The following is a 26,303-nucleotide window of genomic DNA, read 5'->3' as shown; positions in this document are numbered from 1 at the left end:
AACAACAACTTTCTTTTCTTCTTTCTCCCTTTTTCTTTTCTCTTTCCCCTTCAGAAAATTTGTTTTGTTTTGCACCTTCTTTTTTTTTTGTTTTTTCGTCCTTTATTTGCTTTATATACAGAAGTCCCTAAAACACAAAATTATTTAGTTAGCAGAGTATTTTAGAAGCATCTGAAACGAGGAAATACAAAAACAATCAGGTGAATCAAAATGAACACAAACACTGAACCGAACGCAATTCATATGATGAATAATACGTGATAAACATTCAATTATCAAGAAAAATATTTCTGCATGCACAATGATTCAAATCAACACATTACCATTGTGTCTGTTGCTTTCTCAGAAATTCAGTCGAGCATCATCTTCTTTGTCCAATAGGCAACCCACGGTGCCGGGAGAGCATCAAGTCCATCCAAGCGAGGGAACTTGGTTTCATGGAAGTATATCAGCATCAAAACAAAAACACAGCCCTCAACGGACTGTTTCTTCCCCTTTCTCATGTTTTCGATTCCATTCCTCAAGAAGCCGAGCACATTACTTGCCCAATCCCACTGTTGGATGTTGTTCACACAAAAGATAGGCGGTTTATGAATTGCGGAGGCCATGCTTACCGTTGTCCGCAGCAAGAAGCACATCTGTACGAAGACAACAAAAGTCCTACGGAATTTTTGCCGGTTCTCCTCCCCTTCAACACTCATATTAGGACAGACTTTGTTAAAGTCGCCAATGTAACACATTTAAGGCTGTCAAATATTGCCTTGTCTTCGTCATTCGGTTTTCGATAGTCAACCTTTTTAGGAAAACGATTCCCTACAATATTTTAATAGCAACAAATGAGCCAAAAAGGTTCAGTTTAATTTTTTATATACCAATGAACCGAAATTAAAGGTAGCAATAAACCGAAATTAAATAGAACAATGAACCGAAATTATAGAGAGCAATGAACCGAAAATAAGCAAGAAGTGAAAAGTGTATTACTGTCATGGCTTATCCCCAGCGCAGCTGCTACCTTGGCAGGTGTTATGTATATTTTTTCATGGAGAGTGTTCAGGCATCTATGATACTCATCATAGCAATCAATCAATTCTCTTAAGAGTGCTTGAGAGACGTTCATTTTCGGGACATGTGCCAGGGCACCGAATCTCATTTCTTCAACTATATCTTTCTTTTCCTGGCTCATATTCTTGAACACTATTGCTAAAGAATAGTATTTCTCCATGCAAAAGAAGTACTGAACAGAGTAACCATTAATTTCAAAGCCCTAGTTACACTATTCATTGAACTGATTGAAAATAACAACAAATTTCATTCCAAACCCTAGTTATACTGTAAAAATGCATTCATAATAGTTTGATCTTCTAAACGAAGTAAATCAATCCAGTAAACCTAAAATGCAACTAGAAAAAATGCGACATTGCAAGATTTCAAGTGAACAGTAGTTTTCTCATACCTTTGGTAGTCTCTGTTGCTATTTTCGTTCTTTTGTGGTTGTTCGTTGCAAAATCTTCTCGCTATTCTTCTGCAGTAGTGATTTTACAGAGAACGTGATTGAAATTTGAGTAATTTTGAGAGAGATTCAAAGAGAAGGATCGGTTTCATGCGTTTTGAAGAAGAAGGAATGTTTTTTTTATATAATGAAGCGCGTGGAAGTCACATTTATTTTAGTGACATTGGAGGCGGACAAATTTATTTGGGATTGGGTTAACTTGGCATTTACAGTTTATGGGTTCAGGGTTCATTGTTCAGGGGTTCAATGTGTTTCAAAATTTCGGTTCACCCAATGTATTAATTTCGGTTCACCGTGTTCATGGTTGAGGGTTTAGGGTTTAGGGTTCAGGGTTTAGGGGTCTAGGGTATAGGGTTCAGGGTTCAGTGTGTTTCAAAATTTTGGTTCGCCCCATGTATTAATTTCGGTTCACCGTGATCATGGTTGAGGGTTTAGGGTTTAGGGTTCAGGGTTTAGGGGTCTAGGGTATAGGGTTCAGGGTTCAGGGTTTAGGGTTTAGGGTTTAGGATTTAGCATTCAGGGTTCAGAGTTTAGTGTTCAGGGTTCAGGTTCAGAGTTTAGGGTTCGGGTTCAAGGTTTAGGGTTTAAGGTTTAGGGTTTAGGGTTTAGGGTTTAGATTTTAGGATTTTAGGGATTTAGGGTTTTTGGGTTCAGGGTTCAATGTTCAGGGTTCTGGTTTTAGTGTTTAGGGTTTAAGGTTTAGGGTTCAGTGTTTAGGGGTTCAGTGTGTTTCTACCTTTCGGTTCACCCAGTGTATTAATTTCGATTCGCCTAGTGTATTAATTTCGGTTCACTGTGTTCTTTTGGAGTTCGTAATGTATTGGTAAATACAATGATTGCAATCACTGAGAACCTAGAATAAAACAGCAGCCAGACAATTCCAACAGATATATAAATATTAACATTTGATACATACATTGATGTTAAGAATAGATATATACATTAACTTTGACATATATACATTTGAAAGAAGCATTGTTTGCTTTTTTTAACAAGTTAAACAAAATATATACAACTACTATATGCATTGTTTTGATACATACATTGACATATATACATTTGAAGTATGCATTTTTTGCTTTTTAAACAAGTTAAATAAAATATTGTTAATTACAACTAGTATATGCTATTTGCTATCTAAATCCCCATATGTGTATTTACAATAAGGGCTGGAGAGGAAAGCAGATGGCTTGGTGAGTCTTATTGCTTCAGATTTCGAAATCACTTTGTCTCTGATTTTGTTCATTTCATGCAACAAAAGATTTAGACCATATTGGTATCTGAAGTCATCAATGTCTTTCTGCATTTCAATTGAAATGAATTAGTTACATAAGAAATGAACCCAAATGAAATAAGAACAATATCATTCAAAGCCCTAATCATACTGTAAAAATGCAATCACAATAACCCTAAACCCTGAACACATTAAATATCAAGTAAATGAAAATCACATTAAATAACAACAAATTTCATTCAAAGCCCTAGTTATACTGTAAAAATGCAATCACAGTAACCTTAAATCCTAAACAAATTAAAAGGAGGCCATCGAACCGAAAAAAATTCACTTGGTGAATCAAAATTATAAGAGCCACCGAACCAAAAATTGTTTATGTGGTGAATAAATAGTGATCAAATTTCAATCAACAAGAATAGTATTTCTACATGGAAAAGAACTATTGAACAGAGTAACAGCCAACTTCAAAGCTCTAGTTACAATATCAACTTAACTGAATGAAATAAGAAAAGAAAGAAGTTTATTAATTTAGAAAGTACTTACTTGTGTCTAAGCTTTATATTTATATCTCTTTCCGCTTTTTATTTTTTGTGGATCTATTATTTCAAGCCATTTCATCACAAATATTCCACAATCATAGCTAAGCAAGAATTGAGTATAATACGATCAATAGTATAAAAAATAAAACACATTAAAAATAGCACTATAGAAGAGAAAGATTCTTACTTTGTACGTTGACCATTCAATTGGATATACTCTGCTTCCTTTCCCAGTCCATCCTCCATTAAGGGTTCCGCCCCAGCGTACACCCTCATCTGGAAAATTATTAAACCCTGAAAGAGACAAAAAAAAGTAAATAAACAGAGCCAACAACAGTCAACCAAAATCCTCTCATGTACAGAATATTTTGAATAATTTACAAGAAAATAACTTACAACAAATTTTTTCAGTTCCTTTCTCGAATCAGGTATATCTTCTGGCTTCTTGTTGATAGGGTCAAGGACATAGAATTTCTTTTTGTTTACATCAGCAATCCACAACCACCAATGCCCTCCATTGAAAATTGGGACAAATAGCTTAAGTTTCGGAAAATTATAGAATATTTCAGTCAAAACAATAGCAAACAAGAGAATTATTAAAGAATTTTTAGATATTACAACTTACAAATGGATGCGATGCAAGTTTCCTTTTGTTAAGAAACTGGCGGTGGTGGGCATACTGCTCAATATCAAACCTATAGGCTTTGTTTGTCGTCTTATCAGTGTACTTCACGCCATGTGTTCCCAACATAAAATTCTACAAAATGAACACCAGTTAAATCATATTTCCATCGAACCGAACACAAATCATATGCTGAATAAAATGTGAAAAACATTCAATCATCAAGAGAAAAGTTTTCTTAATGCAAAAGAACTCAACAGAAGCCATAAGAATCAGGTGAACCAATATTAACATTCTGACTGAACCGAAAAATAATTAGCAGTGAATAGGAAATTTAGCTTACCACAATATCCATCGGCACAATGTATATTTGTTCCTGATACCGCTTAGTTTTTATTTCGTTAAGAATCATGTTGTGTATACTAACCACCTACAGGATGAAGATTTATGAGATATACTATATAAGAATGTTTAAAAAAATCATTAATGTTAACGCAATTGCCAAAGGATTTACCACGGCATGCACTTGTTCTTTGGGCATTAGAGACATGAAATATTTTCTTAATCCCTCGTAGAGAGCCTCATGTTTCAAGACAAATATTGGTTCATATTTGTTGCTACTGTCCTTTGTCGTTTTCACATGTGTCATCCAATGATAACACTTTTTAATAAGCTCATTCGTGATTTTCGTCTTTTTCTACGGGGTTTTGTAAACTTGAGCCGCTGGTTCTGAACATGTTCTTTCAGCAAATTTTAATGCTGCTATCACTCCAGCATCTACCACTGCCTCTGCTAGGATTTCAAGCTCTGAAACACTCTCTTGAGAGGGCTGAGTTGGTTAAGATGCTGGTGGACTTATCCCAAGGCTAAAGGAAGGCCTTTCATCTTCCCTTTTCCTAGGTTGAGCAGCACTGCAAGATGACAGATATTTAACAATGATATTAAACAAAAATGATATTTAATCACTATAGTGAACCGAAATCCAAACAAATAGTGAACTAAATCCAAACTTACAGTGAACCGAAATTATATTAAACAAAAATGATATTAAAGAAAAGCAAGTAACATACTTGTCAAATGATGATAAGATTAGAGTTTTTTTTCTGATTTCCGTGCCACTGAAGGTTCTTGCGACTGTTCTTCATAAAAAACTTGATAGACATCAGCATCCTTGAAAAACTCTTCAATAATAGAGCTTGTAAGAGACCCTGTAACACCCTGCTTTTTGGGTTCTAGAGGGCAGCTATAAGAAATAGAAGAGAGTTCAAAGACAACAACACATTGAATTCATTTCTGGTTTCAATCGAACCATAATTAAACCATGTATAAGCAGTAAACATTATCGATATTTATATAAGCAGTAAAACTTACACATCAACAGGTGCTTCTTGTTTGGATTGTTGCACTGTTGGTTCTTCGCAGGCCTGTTGTTGCTGTTCCAAAGGTCTGCTTCATTAAACAGTAAACATTTCTATAATTATCTCAAACTATTATCATATTTAACAATGATATTTAACAGAAATTACATTAATCATTATAGTGAACCAAAATCCCAACTTATAGTGAACTTAAACCCAAACTTATAGTGAACCGAAATTATATTAAACAAAAGTGATATTAAAGAATTTAATGCTTACACATTAACAGGTGCTTCTTGTTCTGATTGCTGTTGCACCGGTGGTTCTTGGGCTTGTTGCTGTTGTTCTTTTGCAGGGCTGTTGCATTAAATAGAAAACAGTTCAATAACAACCATTAAAATTAATAAAAAGAATTTTTATGTGAAACTTACTCTTCATTAGAAACTTCATACACATAGTCATCTTTGAATAAGTCTTCAATTACAGAACTCGTAAGAGATACTGTAACACCTTACTTTTCAGCTTCTTGAGGGCAGCTATAATAAGCAGAAGAGAGTCCAAAGACAAGAACACATTGAATTCATTTCTGGTTTCAACTGAACCGTAATTAAACCATGTATAAGCAGTAAACATTGAACAAGATTCATGTGGTGAATAAATATTTATTAACTTACTCATTATTAGATGTTTGTTGTGTTTCCTCTTGTGGAGGGACATAGATGAAGTCATCCTTCATTAACTCTTCCTGAACTGAACTTGGTAGAGACAATGCAAGAGGAGGTCTAAGGAATGTAAACAAGGATAAAGTTAATGCTGAATAATTAGAATTTGTTTTGAAAAATAGGAATTTGCACATTGAAAAGCTCACACTTCCAAAGGTTGAGAACAAGTTTGTTGTTGAAGCTCAACAATTTGTAGGTCAAAATCAGGTGTAGCTCTAGTGACATTTAAACACAATTTCCTTGTGATTAATTAAACAAAAATTATTACATAAATCTAAAAGAGTAACATAAATATTTTTAACTTACACTGGTGGAGTTTTAAGAGTCTTTCTTGGGAAGATTTTCTTTTTTCTAAAATATTTGACTGTGCTTTCTGGGGTATTTATCCTAAAAGAAAGATAACAAATTAAAATTAGAAACCAAAATTAAAAGCAGAGGTCTAGAAACACATTAAATTCATTTTTGGGCAACCACTGAACCAAAATTACAATATGCAGTGAACCAATTTACCTGGTATTGTTTGCGGCATTTACAGAAGGTGTAGAACTTCCTTGAGTCTGTAACAGTTGCTCGCTATCCATATTTACAGTCGGCACTCTAAGCAAGATAAATAAATATTAATAATTGAATCTAGAGGAATTAGAAATTTTTTCAGCAAAAGTAAGCAAAGTAAGAAAAAGAATTCAGGATAATAAACTAAATCTTACGTCTGAGAGAATTTATTTTGTGCCTGTGGAGAGTCAAACTGATCCGGAGTAATGTTTGTTGACTGAACTCCACCCTTTCTTTTCTTATATCTTTTTTCCCTTATCATCTCCAATGCTCGTTTTCTTTTTTCGGCAGCATTGTCTTTTGCTTGTTCAGTTCTAAAAGTTTATAAAATAAGTATCAAGGAACCTAAAATGTAAGTATTAATAAAAGAAACTATGATTCGAGAAACTTACTCCTTGTCAGGTTGGCTTGGTGTTTTTGCTGCCCTTTCTGGTTGTTTTCTTTTTATTATGGGTGTTTTCTCAATTTCATTTTCTCTGTAAAACAGATAAACACATTTAATTTATACCGGAGACAAGACACTAAAAATGAAGTCAACCAAACTTACAGATACCACCGAACCAAAATAAATTAAAGTGCTAAACCGAAACTAAGAAGCCTACCGAACCAAAATTAAATATATATATGCAATCAACAAAACGTCTCACAGAAATTATGCAATACTTACTCGTTTTCAAATTCGCTTGTGCTCTCTGAATCTATAGGCACAGGCTTTATTTTTTTGGTTTGTTTTCTAACCACCTTCAGTGGTTGTTTTCTTTTCTTTGTTGTGGTTTTTTGTATTTCTTCTTCTCTATAATACATAAGAACAAGCGCATAAGAACAATTTTAAGCAAATACAAATTAAATGAAATTGATATGAAAATTAAACTTACTGGCTTTCGGATTCAGATTCGAAAAGTCTTTCCTCTTCTGAAGAAGAATCCATCTCAACAATTTTCTTTTTTATTTTTTTTCCTTTTTCTTTTTTGTCCAAGTTACTTGTTTTTGTTTTTTCTTTATTTTTTTGCTTTCTGTACAGAAGTCCCTAAAACAGAAACAAGGTCTCAATTATTTAATCATCAAAATAACAAATTAATAATCCGATGAATCGAATGAAAAAATCCTACCGAACCAAAAAATATTCATATAGTGAATAGTACATGACAACTATTTATTCATCAAGAAAAATGTTTCTTAATGCAGAAACATTCAAATGAATAAACTAACAATTGCAAGTAGGACAAATAAATTAATTATAACCTAAAAGCATTTCAAAGCAAATTTTTCGGGGAATTTTAGTAGAGTATTTACCAATGGTTATGTTGTTTTGGATGAAATCCGTTCAATGATAATTTTCCTTGTCCAATGGGCCACCCATGGCACAAGGGGAGCATCAGGTGCAAACGGGCGGGGAAACTTTGTTTCATGGAAGTATATCAACATTAATACAAAAACACAGCCATCAACAGACTGTTTCTTCCCCTTTCTCTTGTTTTTAACTCCTTTCATTAAGAAGTTGAGAACATGCTTTGCCCAATCCCATTCCCTAATGTTTTCCACATGAAAGATCGGTGACTTGTGGATTGGGGAGGCTATACTTACCGTTGTGGGGAACAAGAAGCACTTTTGATAAAGACAACAAAAGTCCTCTTGAATTTTTTTCGGTTCTCCTCCCCTTCTACACTCAAGGGTTGTCTGATAAACCCATTCATTCTTCTCCAAGAAAGACTCCCACTCATTCGAGTAACTCTTCTGCCACCTTTAGTACTTCAGATTCTAACAGCACTTCAAAAAGCTCTACTCACTCATCACACTCTCAACTCTCAACCCCAAAAAGTAGAGGTGAGCTATCAATTTTCTTTTTCAAATAACTATAACAGTGAGCTAAAACTGAAATTTAATCTTGAAACCAAACCATTTTAGATCGAGACACTTCCTTCAAAGCCACCATTGATTTCGACAACAAAAGCTCTTATCGATGAAAAAGGAGGAAATTCTTCAAATTTTTTGTCAAGTGGCCATATGATATAACATTACCTGTAGACTGTAAAAGAAAAACCAAAAGCCTGATGAACAAACTGAACAGCCTAAAGAAGTCATCCATCCTGTCGAAGAAGTCGTTCAACCTGTCGAAGAGAGGCATTCTCCAAATGAACCAAATCAAGAAAATCCTCCGAAAGTGCATGTCACGGAAGATGAGCTTTTTTCTCAACAGATCGATGTCGATCTCACCCTTATTTCTTCTCCTTCTAAAGAAATTAGCCCGATTGAAAAAGATAGCAAAATAGGCAAAACCACTTCTTACACTAGTCCAGAAGCCAATGCGACACCCAATCCTAACAATCAAGCTAAACATGCTTCTGATCAGCCTCAAACAAGTCATCAACCTCCATCAACCACAATTTCTAGCCCATTAAAAGCCAATTTAGACGAGCTCATTTCTTTCATGTCCAATATTTCTCACAAAATAGAAATTCCAACCTTAGTTCCGGCTATTAAGGAATCACCAAGACATGGGCTACCTAAAGAACTAACTGCTCATGCTATCAAAAGGCTAAAAGCACTTTTTCAACTTCTGAAGCATACTATTAATGAATGGGTAAATCGAGATGACTTAAACTCTATACTCTCTGATATTCTGAGTGCTTCTCTCGAATATTAAATTCCTTTCAACTTCTCCGAAATGGTGAAAAAATTCAAGAAAATTGTCAACAATTTATTCATTTTTCACAACAAGCTCAGTGACTTCAAGAAAAGCATGGCAAAAATTGAAACAAAATCGGCGCAACTAGAAAATTCTTTTGCATCAACACAAAAACTTACAAAAAGTATGAAGTAAGTGTTACTCATGCCACCAGTGCTCGAGAATAACTAGCTTGACGTAGAGAATAACTCGAAAGAGAACTTGCTAAAATTCGTGAAGAAGAAGCTTTGCTGGAAGGTCCTTACTTAAAGGCTGAAAAAAGGAAGAAAGACCTATTTCGAGAACTATGTGAGATGGAGAACACTCGAGCTGACATAAGAAGAAAGTATGAGAAGATACAACTTGAAATGCATGAAGAAATCGGAGTCTACAGTTCCTATGATGAAGAAAGAGTGTGTTTTCGATTTTGATGGTTATTAGTGGCTAAGAGAAGGGAGTTGAATCTTAGCCTTTTATCGCTGAGTAACTCTTGCTGCCCTTTTAAAATGCTTTAGGAGATATTTCTGCTTTTTGTCTCGTCACTGGTCAAGAGACTTTTTTTTTGTCTCGTAACCAGTGAGGAGATATTTTTCAATTTTGTCTCCTATGAATAGAATCAGAAATTGAGTAGAGTAGAAAGAAAGAATCACACCCAGAAGTATCCTAGTTCAGCCGCTAAGTGCAGTGCAGCCTACATCCAGTCTCCATCACAACAATGATAGAATTTCACTATAATCAAACAGATTACAGACACCAATTCTCCCTAGGAACTACCCTTTATATCTGGGACAAGTCCAGAATCTATCCCCAATCCTGAACTTGACTTGGTCACCTACCAAGCTTTCAACTGCTAAGTGCTAACCCGACTTGCAAGGGGATTCCCACAGAATCATGAAACACAATACAAATGTACAAAGGACCTCTAGGACATCTATGACTTTTTCTTTTAATTTTGTATACTCTGCCTTTTTCTGCTCTATGGCTTTTTAATACAAACCTCACTGTTTACCTTTTTCCATGAGACTCAAGACAGACAAAACTAAACAGAAAAATATAACATAAAAAACATTGAAGCAGAAGAACTTCTGTTAGCTTGGGTAGCTATGAGAACTCTGTGCTTTCACTCTTTTTCTCCTTACTTCAAGCCTTGGCTGTTCACCCTTATTATAGAAGGGGAAGCTTCCAAGGTTGAAACGGTTGAACCGAGCCAACTTCTTCTTCTTCAACATCACAAACCGGTTCGGCCAGAGAGAGAAGAGAGAGAACCGAATGAAAAATCTAACATGCAATTACCTCACTCTCATCCCATCTCACCAAGTTTCATCAATCTGTGCCTTCCATCTTGACTTGCACCCCAAGAAGGACCTGACCCTTGATGAGTCCTTGATGCTTGACAGCTCCATCTGCTCTATCTTCTGCTTCTTCCCCACGTAGCTACAGTAGCTACCTCCTGTGATGGATGAACAAAAGTAGAGACGAGCCATGCCTCTGGGATCCCCTTCTCAGACCGAGTTAGATCTCTTCCATTTTCGGGTATGGAGAGCTTGAGACTTTCTCACCACTTCTTACCATAAGTGGTAAAGATCTCAGCCACATCAAACCTTGGATATTCTTTTTGCTAACTCCATCATCACAATGGCCTCTTGCTTGGACATAGCTTTACTGCTACAGTGCTTTATCTCTGATAACTTGCTTCTTCTTCTTCTCTGTGACATGACCGAAACAATGAGAGAGAGGAGAGAGAATGCAGAAAAGCTTTCAATGGAATTAAGAAAAGAAAATTAAAAATGAGTTAATTCCCACTCCCTATGCCTAGTAATGTGTAAATCAATTAATGCCATCAAATCAATTTCAAACTTTCTCTTTTCAGTTACCAAGTCAATTAAAGCTAGTTAAATGAATTTGAAATCCATCAAAGAGTGAAAGTGGCATCCGTTGAAATCATGCAACCTTTGCTTTCTCTCCTTTTTAATTTCGGACCAAGCTTGTTGGTCTTTCACCTAAGGATTTAATTTGGGCTTACACAATAATTCCTGGCCCAATTCACATGATAATAATTTCAGCCACATATTCTTAAACATTTTTGCACAAGGCTGAATTTTTACTTCACATTGGGCTTGTCAATTTTGGCCCAAAACAAAATCTGCAAACAACAAAATTATTAATTAATAAATGTGAATTAAAATTTAAATTAATAATTTTGTGATTAATTATTTTAATAATGTTTGATCATCATCAAATTAATTTAGAGTTTTCCAATCTCATCAATCTCCCCCTTGATGACAAACATTATTAAAGCTGAATTGAAAAGGATTTGGATTAGAAAACTTCCTTGATGATTTGGCCAAATCCTCCCCCTTTCAATTGTTTAAAATGCTCCCCCTTAATGTGTGCCTTAGATAAAATTCCATAGTCCAGTCAGCACACATGCATTTGAGCAAATGACAATCAAAGCTCAACTTGAAATTAATCCACTAACACAAGGTGCTCAAAACAGAGTCATATCAGAGCATAAAACAGATCAAAACAGGTCAACAAATCAATGAAACATAACAGAGCAAAACAGGGCAACAAATCAATGAAACATAATAGTTTCAATTCAGTCAGTTCAGCCCTTTTTCTCTTCTCCCCCTTTTGTCATCAAGGAGGGACCCTGCAAAAAAATGGAGAAAAAAAACAATGTAATCCATAACAAAACAGCATCAAAGTTAAGTTTGGTACAGTCTTCTAAGACAAATGAAAATAGTTCCATTGAGTCAAATACACAGAGAGCAAAATAACTGAGCATTCAGCAGCAGCAGCAGAAACAGGGAGCAAACTTAGGCATCAAAATTTTCTTTATTAGATTCCAGAACATCATCTTCTTTCTCGAAAGGAGCCATGTCCTCATCAACTGAATCCAAATGCTTTAAGAGCAAGTTTACTCTTTCATGAGATTTTAGCCAAGCCTTTTCATTTTGCAATGCAAGCTTTCTAGCTTCTTTGCTGGATTTTACCATTTGCTTAGACATGGTAGCAAACTCCAAGAGAACTTCTTTACCGTTAGCATGTTGCGGTACACCACCACCTTTGATTGTGGACACTTTATTCTCAACAGGCTCATTACTCAAATCAACATTAAAATGCTCAATCAAGCAAGTCAAAAGCATACCATATGACAAGTTACTCCTTTTATCACTTTTTACACAATCCCGCATATGATGAATCATAAAGTAAGCTAAAGATATGGGGATGGGGTTCAAAACAGCATAAAGAACAAGGGTGTCACAAACAGCTACCCTCTGATATGATCTGCTTTCAGGAGTAAAAGAACTGTTATTAATGCTAGGAACAAACCTTCTCTTTTAAAGCAAAATTATTAATGAAAACAATTTTTTTAAAAATTAATTTGAATTTTTAAAACCATGAAAACTGAAAAGAAAAGTCATTAGGAATGATAAAATATTAAAACTGTCATGACTTGAAATGGAATGAAGTGATGACATGTTGAAAAATTAATTTCAAAAAATTAAAAGAGTTTTATGATTTAAAAAAATAATGAGCCCATATCATGTGAACAAAGTTTGTCTTACATAGGCCTAAAAGGTGGTTACAGCATCCTGGGCAATAGGGCACAATTCTCCATGTTTAATCCACAAATTTTCTGGGCTTTATACAAGTCTTCCTTTGAAGATTTCATCACTTGCCCAGTTTTGTCTCCCTGCTACCTACGAGACAAAAATCAACAAAAACATAAAGCTAATAATTTTTCAATACAAGACAAATCCAACATTCCCAAGCTGTTCCTCAATGTACAGAACCTATCTTCACACAAGGGTTTAGTAAAAATATCAGCAAGCTGTTCTTCGAATTTTACAAAATGAATATCAATAGTTCCTTTTGCACACGTTCTCTAATAAAATGATATCTCACTTCAATGTGCTTGGTTCTAGAGTGGAGAACAGGATTTTTGGAAATGTTTATAGCACTCATATTATCACAAAATAAGGGTATGCTATTGATTTTCAATTTGTAATCCTCCAACTGAGTTTTCAACCAAATTAATTGTGAACAACACGCAGAGGCAGATATATATTCAGCTTCGGCTGTGGATAGAGCTACTATGGCTTATTTCTTGCTTGATCACATGTTGAGTGAGCTTCCAAGGAAGCAACACATTTTGGATGTGCTCCTTCTATCTACCCAATCTCCCGTATAATCTGCATCACAAAATCCTACTGCACAAAAGTCATCAGATTTGGGATACCACAAGCCATAATCACATGTTCCCTTAATGTATCTAATGATTCTTTTGACGGCTGAAAGATGGGATTCTTTTGGGTGAGATTGAAACCTTGAGCATACACCCACACTTTGAACAATATCCGGTCTAGAAGATGTAAGATACATGAGTGAGCCTATCATTCCTCTATACCATGTTTCATCCACATCTTTGCCATTTTCATCTTTTTCAAGTTTAGTATTTGGATGCATTGGTGTTCCCATAGGTTTGGAATTTTCTAGGCCAAATTTCTTGATTAATTCTTTAGCATATTTCCCTTGGTGAATGAAAATGCCACTATGAGTTTGTTTAATTTGGAGACCAAGAAAGAATGTTAGTTCTTCCATTAAACTCATTTCAAACTCACTAGTCATGAGTTTTCCAAACTCTTCACACAAGGATTCATTGGCGGATCCAAACACTATATCATCCACATAAACTTGAACAAGAAGAATATCATCATTAGATTCTTTAATAAATAAAGTAGTATCGATGGTACCCCTTTGAAACTTATTTTCCAACAAGAAGGCACTAAGCCTTTCATGCCAAGCTCTTGGAGCTTGCCTAAGCCCATAAAGAGCTTTTGAAAGTTTGAAAACATGATTTGGAAAGTCCTTATTTTCAAAACCGGGGGGTTGTGCCACAAATACTTCTCTATCTATAAATCCATTAAGGAAAGCACATTTGACATCCATTTGGAACATTTTAAACCCCTTGTGGGCAGCATAGGCAAGAAGCATCCTAATTGCTTCCATTCTTGCTACCGGGGCAAAAGACTCAACAAAATCTATACCCTCCTCTTGATCGTAACCTTGGGCCACTAATCTAGCCTTGTTACGAACAACACTTCCATCCTCACCCAATTTATTTTTAAAAATCCACTTAGTACCCGTTACCTTCTTACCATTCGGATTAGGTACAAGTGTCCAAACTTCATTCTTTTCAAATTGAGCAAGCTCCTCTTCCATGGCTTTGACCCAAGAGGGGTCTTCAAGAGCTTGCTTTACTTTGTGAGACTCCATTTGGGACAAGAAAGCAACATTGCTTGGCTCGGTTTGCTTCTTGGATGAGGATCTTGTGGTTGCTCCTTGGGAAGGATCACCTATGATGAAATCATGAGGATAACCTCTCATAGACTTCTACTCTCTTGGTTTTCGGAGTAAGGTTGAGCTTTGATGAGTTTCAGCTAATTGTTTTGTTCCATATTCTCTTACTGGCTCAGGAGACAAAATAGAAATATCTCCTCCATCCTAATGAGACAAATTTGGGCGGACAGATTCTTCATTTGAGACAGAAGTTGGGCTTTCTTGACTTGATTGATGGTTCATATCGGCTTCACTTCCTGTGTCATCATCTAAAAGAGCACTGGGAATTGAATTAGTATCACAAAAAGAAACGTGTATGGATTTCTCTATGGTCCTATGATCTTTGAGGTAAATTTTATACGCTTTGCTAGTGGTGGAGTATCCAACAAACATCCCCTCATAGGATTTTGGATCAAACTTTCCAAGATTCTCTTTATTATTAAGCACAAAACATTTGCATCCAAAAATGTGGAAATACTTAAGATTAGGAGGGGTTCCTTTTCATAGCTCACAAGGATTTTTCTTTAACCCTTTTCTAATGATAGTCCTATTCAAAATATAACAAGCTGTATTTACAACTTCAACCCATAGAAATTTTGGAACCTCATTTTCACAAAGCATAGCCCTAGTCATTTCTTGAAGGCTTCTATTCCTTCTTTCAACCACCCCATTTTGTTGAGGTGTTCTAGGACAAGAAAAATTATGAGTAATTCCAAAATCATCACAGAATTTTTCAAAATCTTGATTTTCAAATTCTTTTCCGTGATCACTTCTTAAGTGGGAAATTTTCAAATCTTTTTCATTTTGAATTCTTTTGCAAAGGGTTGAGAAAGCATGGAAAGCATCATTCTTATGAGCAAGAAAAAGTATCCAACCGAATCTAGAGTAGTCATCCACCACCACTAATCCATAATATTTACCTCCTAAACTTTGTGTTCTTGTTGGACCAAAAAGATCAATATGCAACATCTCTAATGGCCTCTTGGTGGAAATTCCATCTTTAGGTTTAAAAGATGATTTTACTTGTTTGCCAAGTTGACAAGCATCACAAGTTATATCCTTATCAAATTCAATGTTGGGAATTCCTTTTACCAAGTTCCATTTCACAAGCTTAGAAATTTGGTACATGCTTGCATGACCTAATTTCTTATGCCAAAGTCATTTTTCAGATTCAAGTGAAGTAAATCATGTTACTTTTTGATCTTTTAAATCTTCAAGAGTCAATCCATACACATTGTTACATCTCTTAGCTTCAAACAAAATTTCACCTGATTTTTTACAAATAACTAGGCAAACCAATTTTCTAAAAATGACTTCATACCCAAGATCACATAATTGGCTAACACTTAGTAAATTGTGTTTCAGACCATCAAAAAGAAGAACATCATTTATAAAAGAAGAAAAACTTTTACCAACTTTTTCAATGGCCACTATCTTTCCTTTTCCATTATCACCGAAAGTGACAAACCCACCATCATATTCATCAAGCTTAATGAAGAAGGTTGCCTTTCCGGTCATGTGCCTAGAACATCCACTATCCATATACAACATATTGTCCTTTCGCTTGGATGCTAGGCAATCCTACAAAATGAGCTCAAGTGACCTTAGGTATCCAAATATTTTTGGATCCTTTCACATTAAACCACCTTCTTTGTCCCAATCCATTGTAATCACAAACAATTTTACAAACTTTATTTCAAATCATTCTTTCACTAAAGAAACATTGAATAGGAAAATGACTATTCCGATTGCAAAATCTGCAAAATCTATGAGTTGCTATTTTCACAAAGCTTGTTGGGTTTTGAAACCTTACATTATTTGAAGATGATGCTATGTTTGCAAAATAAGGTTTTTCAACAGATTTTGTAGCTTTATGAAAACCCAAACCAGCTTTATCATAAAGAAGTTTTTGACTAGTCAAGAGTTGATTTAAATTTTCTGAACTTTGTGCAAAGTTGGCTAAGTCTTCCTTAAGCCTTTTTATCTCTTTATGTAGCCACTCATTTTCTTCAAAATAATTTAGATTTGTAGTCACAGAATGATGGTATTCACAGCTTTTAAGTTGAGCTTTTAACTGCTTGTTTTCTTCAACAAGTTCAACAGCAGTTTCAGCCTCCCTTAATTTATCCTTGAGAAAACCATTTTCAGCTTTCAAAATAGCAACTTGAGATTCAAGATCTTGGTTTTCATTCAGGAAGCATTTTATTTTTTCAGAAAGATTGTCTATCATGAGATGAAGATCTTCAGTGTCAGGGTTATGAAAAACTACCTGCTCAACATGATCAGCCATAAGGCAAGTTTGAGACTTGGTTTCTTATTCTTCATCTTCATCAGAATCGTTCTCCAAGTCTTCCCATGATGCCATCAGTCCTTTCTTCTTTCCCTTGTTTGGCTTCTCCTCCTTCTTCAGTTTAGGGCAATCAGATTTGAAGTGTCCAGCCTCTTTGCAGTTGTAGCATATCACTGTGCTGGAATCTTTCCTTGGTTTCCTAGAACTGCTTCCTTTGCTCCTTTTCTTTAGCTTCACCATTTTCTTGAATTTTTTTGCAAACAAAACAAATTCATTTTTAGAAGAATAATCATTGGATTCATCATCCAGGGGGTCAGTAATAGATTTGAGAGCTATTCATTTTCTTTTAGTATCCTTTTTCAAATATGTATTTTCAAATGCAAGAAAGTTTCCTCTCAAATAATCATATGTCATGGAATCAAGACCACTACTCTCAGATATCACTATAGCCTTAGTTTCCCACTCTTTTGTGAAACTTCTCAAAATTCTCCTTAAAAGCACAGATTCAGGATACGTGATCCCCATAGCATCCAAGCTAATGATGATGACATTGAATCTTTCGAATAACTCATCTATAGATTCTCTTTCCTTCATTGAGAACATTTCATACTCTCTGTTTAGCATGTCTATTCTGGTCTTTTTTACTAGAGTTGGGCCTTCATGAGTGACTTGTAATTTGTCCCATATTTTCTTTATTGTTGTGCATCTTGATACCCATCGGTATTCCTCGAAGCTGATAAGCAAGTTGACAGCTTTGGCGTTGAGCTCCACCTTTTTTCTGTCTTCTTCGGTCCAGCTGGCTTCACCCTTGAGAGAGACCACACCATCAGCTCCTGTGGTGGTTGGGAATTGTGGACCTTCCAAGATTGTTTTCCAGAGTTTGTAATCTACTGATTGGACAAAAATCTTCATTCTTTTCTTCCAATAAGTGTAGTTCTTTCCATTAAAGAGAGGAGGTCTGTTGCTTGACTGTCTTTCTGTTAGAGTGTAGGCCACCAGGTTTGAGCCACTGTTTTCTGCCATCAGGATCTTTTCTTCAAGCTGCAAAGCTTGATCTCTTTGAGACCAAGCTCTGATACCAATTGATGGTTATCAGTGGCTAAGAGAATGGGGGGTTGAATCTTAGTCCTTTTTCGCTGAGTAACTCTTGCTGCCCTTTTAAAATGCTTTAGAAGATATTTCTGCTTTTTATCTCGTCACTAGTCAAGAGACTTTTTCTTTTTGTCTCGTAACCAGTGAGGAGATATTTTTCAATTTTGTCTCCTACGAACAGAATCAGAAATTGAGTAGAGTAGAAAGAGAGAATCACACCCAGAAGTATCCTGGTTTAGCCGCTAAGTGCAGTGCAGCCTACATCCGGTCTCCATCGCAACAATGATGGAATTTCACTATAATCAAACAAATTACAGACACCAATTCTCCCTAGGAACTACCCTTCCTATCCGGGACAGGTTCAGAATCTATCCCCAATCCTGAACTTGACTTGGTCACCTACCAAGCTTTCAACTGCTAAGTGCTAACCCAACTTGTAAGGAAATTCTCACAGAATCATGAAACACAACACAGATGTACAAAGGACCTCTAGGACATCTATGGCTTTTTCTTTTAATTTTTTATACTCTGCCTTTTTCTGCTCTATGACTTTTTCATACAAACCTCACTGTTTGCCTTTTTCCATGAGACTCAAGACAGACAAAACTAAACAGAAAAATACAGCATGAAAAACATTGAAGGAGAAGAATTTCTGTTAGCTTGGGTAGCTATGAGAACTCTGTGCTTTCACTCTTTCTCTCCTTGCTTCAAGGCTTGGCTGTTCACCCTTATTATAGAAGGGGAAGCCTCCAAAGTTGAAACAGTTGAACCAAGCCAACTTCTTCTTCTTCAACATCACAAACTGGTTCGGCCAGAGAGAGAAGAGAGAGAACCGAATGCAAAATCCAACATGCAATTACCTCACTCTCATCCCATCTCACCAAGCTTCATCAATATGGGCCTTCCATCTTGACTTGCACCCCAAGAAGGATTCCTAACCCTTGATGAGTCCTTGATGCTGGACAGCTCCATCTGCTCTATCTTCTGCTTCTTCCCCACGTAGCTACAGTAGCTACCTCCTGTGATGGATGAACAAAAGTAGAGACGAGCCATGCCTCTTGGATCTCCTTCTCTGACCGAGTTGAATCTCTTCTATTTTCGGGTATGGAGAGCTTGAGACTTCCTCACCACTTCTTACCATAAGTGACAAAGATCCCAGCCACATCAAACCTTGGATATTCTTTTTGCTAACTCCATCATCACAATGGCCTCTTGCTTGCACATAGCTTTACTGCTACAGTGCCTTATCTCTGATAACTTGCTTCTTCTTCTTCTCTATGACATGACCGAAACAACGAGAGAGGAGAGAGAATGCAGAAAAGCTTTCAATGGAATTAAGAAAGAAAAATTAAAATGAGTTAATTCCCACTCCCCATGCCTAGTAACGTGTAAATCAATTAATGCCATCAAATCAATTTTAAACTTTCTCTTTTTAGTTACCAAAGCAATTAAAGCTAGTTAAATGAATTTTAAATCCATCAAAGAGTGAAAGTGGCATCCGTTGAAAGCATGCACCCTTTGCTTTCTCTCCTTTTTAATTCCAGACCAAGCTTGTTGGTCTTTCACCAAAAGATTTAATTTGGGCTTACACAATAATTCCTGGCCCAATTCACATGATAATAATTTCAGCCACATATTCTTAAACATTTTTGCACAAGGCTGAATTTTTACTTCACATTGGGCTTGTCAATTTTGGCCCAAAACAAAATCTGCAAACAACAAAATTATTAATTAATAAATGTGAATTAAAATTCAAATTAATAATTTTATGATTAATTATTTTAATAATATTTGATCATCATCAAATTAATTTGGAGTTTTCCAAACTCATCAGATTTGACTTGGAAGAATTATTAGAACCTTATCTTTGAAAGCTTGGGATGCCAAGTTCTTTTGTATTTTTCTTTTACTCACTTTTTATAACTTTGATATTTTGGAACTTAGTTTTATTACTTTACCTTTGATGTCAAGTACTATTTTTTAAGTATCATATCGTTTCAAATATTTTTCATTAATCGATTTGACCTCGATATTAGTATTTATATTTTCAATTTTATAGACATTGTCCGAATATAGACTGATCACTTGAAAAGGCCCCTCCAATTAGGGGACCACTTTCTATAAACTCTTGATTTCTTATCTAATGGTAAAATAGCCTTTAAGACTAACTCACCACTGCAAAACACTTTTTCTTTCACTCGTGATCATAAATACGAACTATACTATCTTTTTGACAAATGAGATTATCAAGTGTCAAAACACGTTCACTATCTAAATCATTTAATTCATCAAACATTGCATTCCAATAATCCTCGATTGGCAACTCATCTTGCCTCATCACTCTCATAGTGTTAAGATTGATTTCTAGAGGTAGCATCACATCATGACCATAAACCAATTTATAAGGAGATGTATTTATCAAACCTCTTGGTGAATTTTGATAAGCCCATAAAACTTTGCTTAATGTCTCATGCCAAATACAAGGTTTCTGACCAATTTGATTCTTAATTAAATTAATCAAAATTTTATTCGCAACCTCAACTTGGCCATTTGTCTGTGCATAATATAGAGTCGAAGTCACCATAGTTATATTTTTTGATGCTACAAAATTTGTAATACGTTGACCAATAAACATGGTATCTTGATCAATACTCAAAGTTTGAGCAATTCCAAAATGATGTATTATATATTCCTCAATGAAATCAATGATTTCATTTTGATCAACTTCTATCAAAAGGACAACTTTAACCCACTTTATAAAATAATTAATCGCTACTAAAATAAACTTATGATTTTTCGATGATGGATGATGAATCATTCCAATCAAGTTTAAAGCCCAAAATATTCATGTCTCACTTTTCTATAGAAATTAACACTCATAATAACTAAAATTATTCACATTAAATGCATTATTTCCTCTTAATATCCTCCATACATCTTTTCTTTGCTACACAAAACAATATATATATATATATATATAACTCACTATTCCATACACTTCTACCAAATAGTGTACCTAATTTAAATTAGGTGAATTCTACTTTACCCTTTTTAAAATAAAGGGTAAATTACCCCTTGTGACATATACAATGATTATTCATAAATTATTCTTCTACCAGAACTTCAAGATTTACATTATCTTCTCTTTTCTTTTCAATTGACGTGATGTTTCTCTTGAAACTTAATAGTATTTTCATAATCCACACCAAATACACCTCTTCTTTTCCAATTTTTAAACCATAATTCATCTCAAATCCAATCACCATTTTCAATCAATTAGGTTAAAATTTTGAACTTGTTCATATGCTTTCAATCTCCCATTTTAACGAGCACATCTATTAATTTTTCAGCTCTCTCGTTCTTAAGATTTTCTTTCTAGTATTTATCTTAAAATTCAGTCGGATCAACAATGATACTTCTCTTCAGATAACTAACCCTCATAGCCTTGTATAACTATATAACAAAAAAATAAACTAAAATATTAGTTAGTCATAAAAACAACGAGTCAATAATGACCATCTTAGGATTTTTATTATCTGAATAATGATTGAAACATAATTTAAGAGTAATTAAAGATAAAAAAAAAAATATCTTGGTGTCTCCTTTCACACACCAATTACCATCATTTTTAACTAATATATGACAAATTTCTATCAGTTTTTTAGCTCTTTCATTTTTAGAATTTTCTAGCGATCGTATTAGAGATAGTAATTAGATTTGACGATCTCATTCGAACTTTGGAACTCTGGTTGAAAGATAATTTATCAATAATCATTGTATATGTCACAAAAGGTAATTTACCCTTTATTTTAGAGAGGGCATGGTAGAGTTCACCTTTAAATTAAGAGTAGTTAAACATCTTACTTTATATACTATATAGCAAAAAATAACAATCTTAGTTGGGAGCCACTCAGACGTTTAAAACATCTATTTTTAAAGATGTTTTTTAATAATTAAAATTAAATATATATATATATATATAATTGATTAAATCGTATTATTTTTGTTAAAATTATATCAGACAAATTAATTTGGCCAAAAATATCGATGAACTAAATCTTGAATCAGTCTAAATTAATATTTTTTTTATAGAAAATAACTAAAATAATCTTATTATATATATAATGAGTATTTTAGTCATTTTTTATAATAAAGATATTGTAGTTATTTTTTACTAGCGGCTCAACAGACACTACCGTGTTTGTTCAGCCGCTTTTCTATTGTTTTAAAAGATTAATTTTTATATTTTTATTTTTAAAATTATAAATTTCATAAAATAATTTAAAAATTAAGAATAAAAAATATTTAAAAAATAGATATAAAAATTTTTAGAAGTTATTTAAATTTTAGAATGTATAAATTTTATAAATTTAAATTAAATAAGATATTAAAAAATTTATTATATTATTATTATATGTAACAAAATCAAGATAAATATTTATAATGTAATTATTTATAAACATTATATAAATTTATTTATTTATTTTTTTAATAATATTTAATTTAAAAATAAAATATTATATTTAAAATATTCGTTATTTTTTATGCATAATTCTAAATTTTATATTCAACATCTAATTAATTTAAAAGAAAACATGAGGATAGAAATTAATTGTTCCAGGATCCAAAGAAAAACAATGCTGATAAAATCTTTGTGTTAACAAACACGGCACTTCGAGACCAAGTGACTAACTATACAATCACTATCTCCCCTACTCTTAATATTTATTATAATAATTCTTAATCTTTCTCTAGATTTAATATATCAATTTTTATATCTTTAAATAATAAATTTTTTAAGATTTTTTTAAAGTTTCATTTAATTTTAATTTATGTTGTTATTTTTTTCTTATATTTTTAAAAATTTAATTTTTATATTTTTTAAATTATAAATTTAAGATAAAAATAAAAATTTTAATAAATAATAATTATTAATAAATAAAAATAAAAATAAAATTTTATAAGTTATTTACTTTTTTCATATATAAAATAATAAAATTTAAATTAATTAAAGTATAATACTAAAATCATTACATTGTTATTATATGTAATGATCAAAATAAAAATTTATAAATATTTGTAAATTTATTTATTTTTTCAATCTTATTTAATTTGAATCAAATGTAAAAATTTAAATTTAAAGAACTCTTTTTTTCGTATAATTTTAATTGCCAAAATTTTTTTAAAATTTTATATTCAATATGTTAAATCAACTCTTATTTCATTATTTTTTAAAATTTTTTAATTTTTATTTTTATTATTTTTTTATCTTTTTCCATACACAGATCTATCATTATTTTTTTTTCATAAAGTAAAATAAAGATAGGTAGAGAGTACTACATGTACTCCATATAATCAGGAAGAAGAATGAAAAAAAATTAACTGATAATTATTTATTTGACCAAATTTTAAGACGACAATTATATTAATCACTATTTATTAATAGAGTTAGGATGAAAAACGGAAATTAGACGTAAAACTCTCCTATTCCCTTTATATTTTATTTTTTATAAAAAATATTAATTTATACCGATTTAAAATTTGGTTCATCGATTTTTTAGTCAAATCGATTTGTCCAATCTAATTTTAACAGAAATAATACTATTTAATTAATTTACATCCATTCATTTTTATCCATGGATACATTTCTTTGATAAAATTAAAAATTAAAAAGTTACTTGCCATCGTTGCTGTTGCTTTCACTCTCATCATCGGTTTTTGGCCGGTTCAACATATAGCGATTTTTTATTAGCGATTTTACATTGTTAACCGGATCGTTAATACTGTTAGTTTACGATTTGATCGGTTCGACCGGCCGGTCCGATCCAATTTTCAGAACCATGATAGCTTTACGCAAAAAACAGTATAATTTTAGAGGACATGCACGATGCTTGCATGTGTTCCGGCCACTATACAAAATATTGTGATAATATTATAACCACCTTCATTCCCCTTCATTCCCACTTCGTTACTAGTTCTTCTCCCTCACTCAGCTCCTCCTTCACACTCCTTATCACAGTTTTTCCTTTTTCCTCTACATGGACATGAACGGCTCGGCAACGGTTATTTGCCCGCCAACGGCCATCCCCACTTGCCGCCCGCCAACGGCCATCCGAACGGGCCCGTTGAAAACGTTTATCCCAACGGCAATGATGGAGGCAACGACAATGGCAACAGAAACAGTAGCAGCAGTGACAATGGCAATTCCAGCAGTAACGAGGAGGACATCCTTAAAATTGTTACCTAGATTTTTTTTATCAATAGTAGATATAGACTTATTTGTTGTAATTTTTTTTTAATGAAAGTACATACGGAGTACGTATATAAAGTGTAATAACTCAACAAATAAATTGTTACCAATGTGTTTGATGAGACCGATCCCGAACTTTTACCGGATCAGTATGTGCTTTGGAATCGGTTCGAGATTTTTAAAGAAAATCTCATATCCTAAATTATTCAAGCTGTGATATTGATAATTTGATGAACCAAAAGGAATTAAGAGAGAGAAAAACAAGTTCTTCTCATTGTTAAAGAGAATGAAAAAAAATTCTTCTATCTGCTGAATTATTACACTTTATATTATATGTATTCCTTATGTACTCCCACTAAAATATATAAGACTACAAGTGATCATTTAAATATTTGTGAAACTTTAAAAAACATGTCAATTTAGTTTTGGAGGTGGACCGTGATTCTATGAAGATAATAAAACTTCACGTAAACTATTCATCTCATCAATAATAATTTTATCTCTGTACATTGCATTAGAAAAGTATTCTCTTTTTACTCCTATAATAATGTTGACGGCCCTTTTAAAAATTGTTTTACATGCATCTTGAATTGTATCCAATCCTCAACTAAAATGTCTTCTAAATCTATGTTGTAATTCTTGTACACGAAGACCGTTGTTTCCTTATCCTCATTCTAAATAATGATGGTGTCCTTAGCTATCTTTTTTATTCAGTTTTGTTACTGATCAATTGATATTGATCCATTGATATTGATCCTAGTTGACTGATCAAAATTGAATAAAAATATAAAATTAATTACAAAGTTAAAATACATGTCTTCACAAACATATTAATAAAAATTAAGTATCAATTCTTAAACATAACTAATGATGAAAGAAGAGATAGTACATTAGTCACTAATACAAAATACTTTTTCAATTTAAATATTGTATGTACTCCTTATATACTCCTTATTTACAATAAATAAAACTACATTTACTATTGATAAAAAAATAATCTAAATAACAAAAGTTACAAGTTAAATACAAACAGACAGAGAAGGTAAAAGGATGGATTCGGCTTAGATCGAAACCCCATATTTAAATATTTACTGTTTGTATAAAATAGGTTTAAATATTGTATGTACTCCTTATGTACTCCCAATTAATTATTATTGTTTCTCTGTACTTTTTCAAAAAAAAAAAATATAAAATCCTAATAAAAAATTTGATAAAATTGTAAAGATCGATGAAATAATTAAACCTAAAAAAGAATTCAAAATATTGAAACAACAAAAGTTTCAAAAGATAGCATTTCTTTTAGCTTGTTAACATTGATGTTTTTACTTTTTACATGGATGTTACATGAAAATCCGTAGAAATAATTCCTCTGTTAAATCTTAATTTGATTATCTAGGCCAGAAAAGGGAGACTAGAAGAAAATGAAGCAAGAAGCTATTTTCATCAATTAATCAATGCAGTTGATTATTGCCACAGTAGAGGAGTTTATCATAGAGATTTGAAGGTATATACTCTAACTACATTAGTATTTTTTTTCCCCCACCTTGTAGTTGAATGAATAGACTGAGAGTATTATTAAAATGTCCTTTCTTAAATAATTTGTTTGATATTTATATAAAGTCGTTTTAATTTTTTTTTTTTGGAAAATTTAACAAGGTATTTTGATAGTAAGAAAAGGAAAATTCAAATCCTCTTCAATGAGATAGAATTTACAATTTTTTTTTAGTAGAAAAGAAAGATACAAATATATTTTTCCTTTTTTTTTGTTTCCTCTTATATTGGTATTTGGATGTGTATACAAACTAAAATTTTTTAAATTAATGCAATTGATTTAATTTAATTACTTTTTATGTTAAATTCCAAAATATTTTAAAATTCTCTATCCAAACATACTCAGGGGGTTTTGTTTCAGGCTTAGCTTTCAGCAGTTTTCTTTTTTCCCCGCTCAAAATATCAATTATTTTATATATTTGTATAAATTTCAAAAGTAATAGAAAAATATTTCAATTTTTCTTCAACTATATAAAAAAAACTCATATTGTAAAATTAGTGTTTTTTAAAAAACAGAAAGAAATACATTTAACAATAATGTGAGTATGAGTAGGAATCAAATTTACCAATTG

Source organism: Arachis hypogaea, chromosome 12 (genome assembly GCF_003086295.3).
Source record: "Arachis hypogaea cultivar Tifrunner chromosome 12, arahy.Tifrunner.gnm2.J5K5, whole genome shotgun sequence".
Taxonomy (NCBI): domain Eukaryota; kingdom Viridiplantae; phylum Streptophyta; class Magnoliopsida; order Fabales; family Fabaceae; genus Arachis; species Arachis hypogaea.
The sequence above is the reverse complement of the archived record's forward strand: the minus strand, read 5'-3'. Positions refer to the sequence as shown.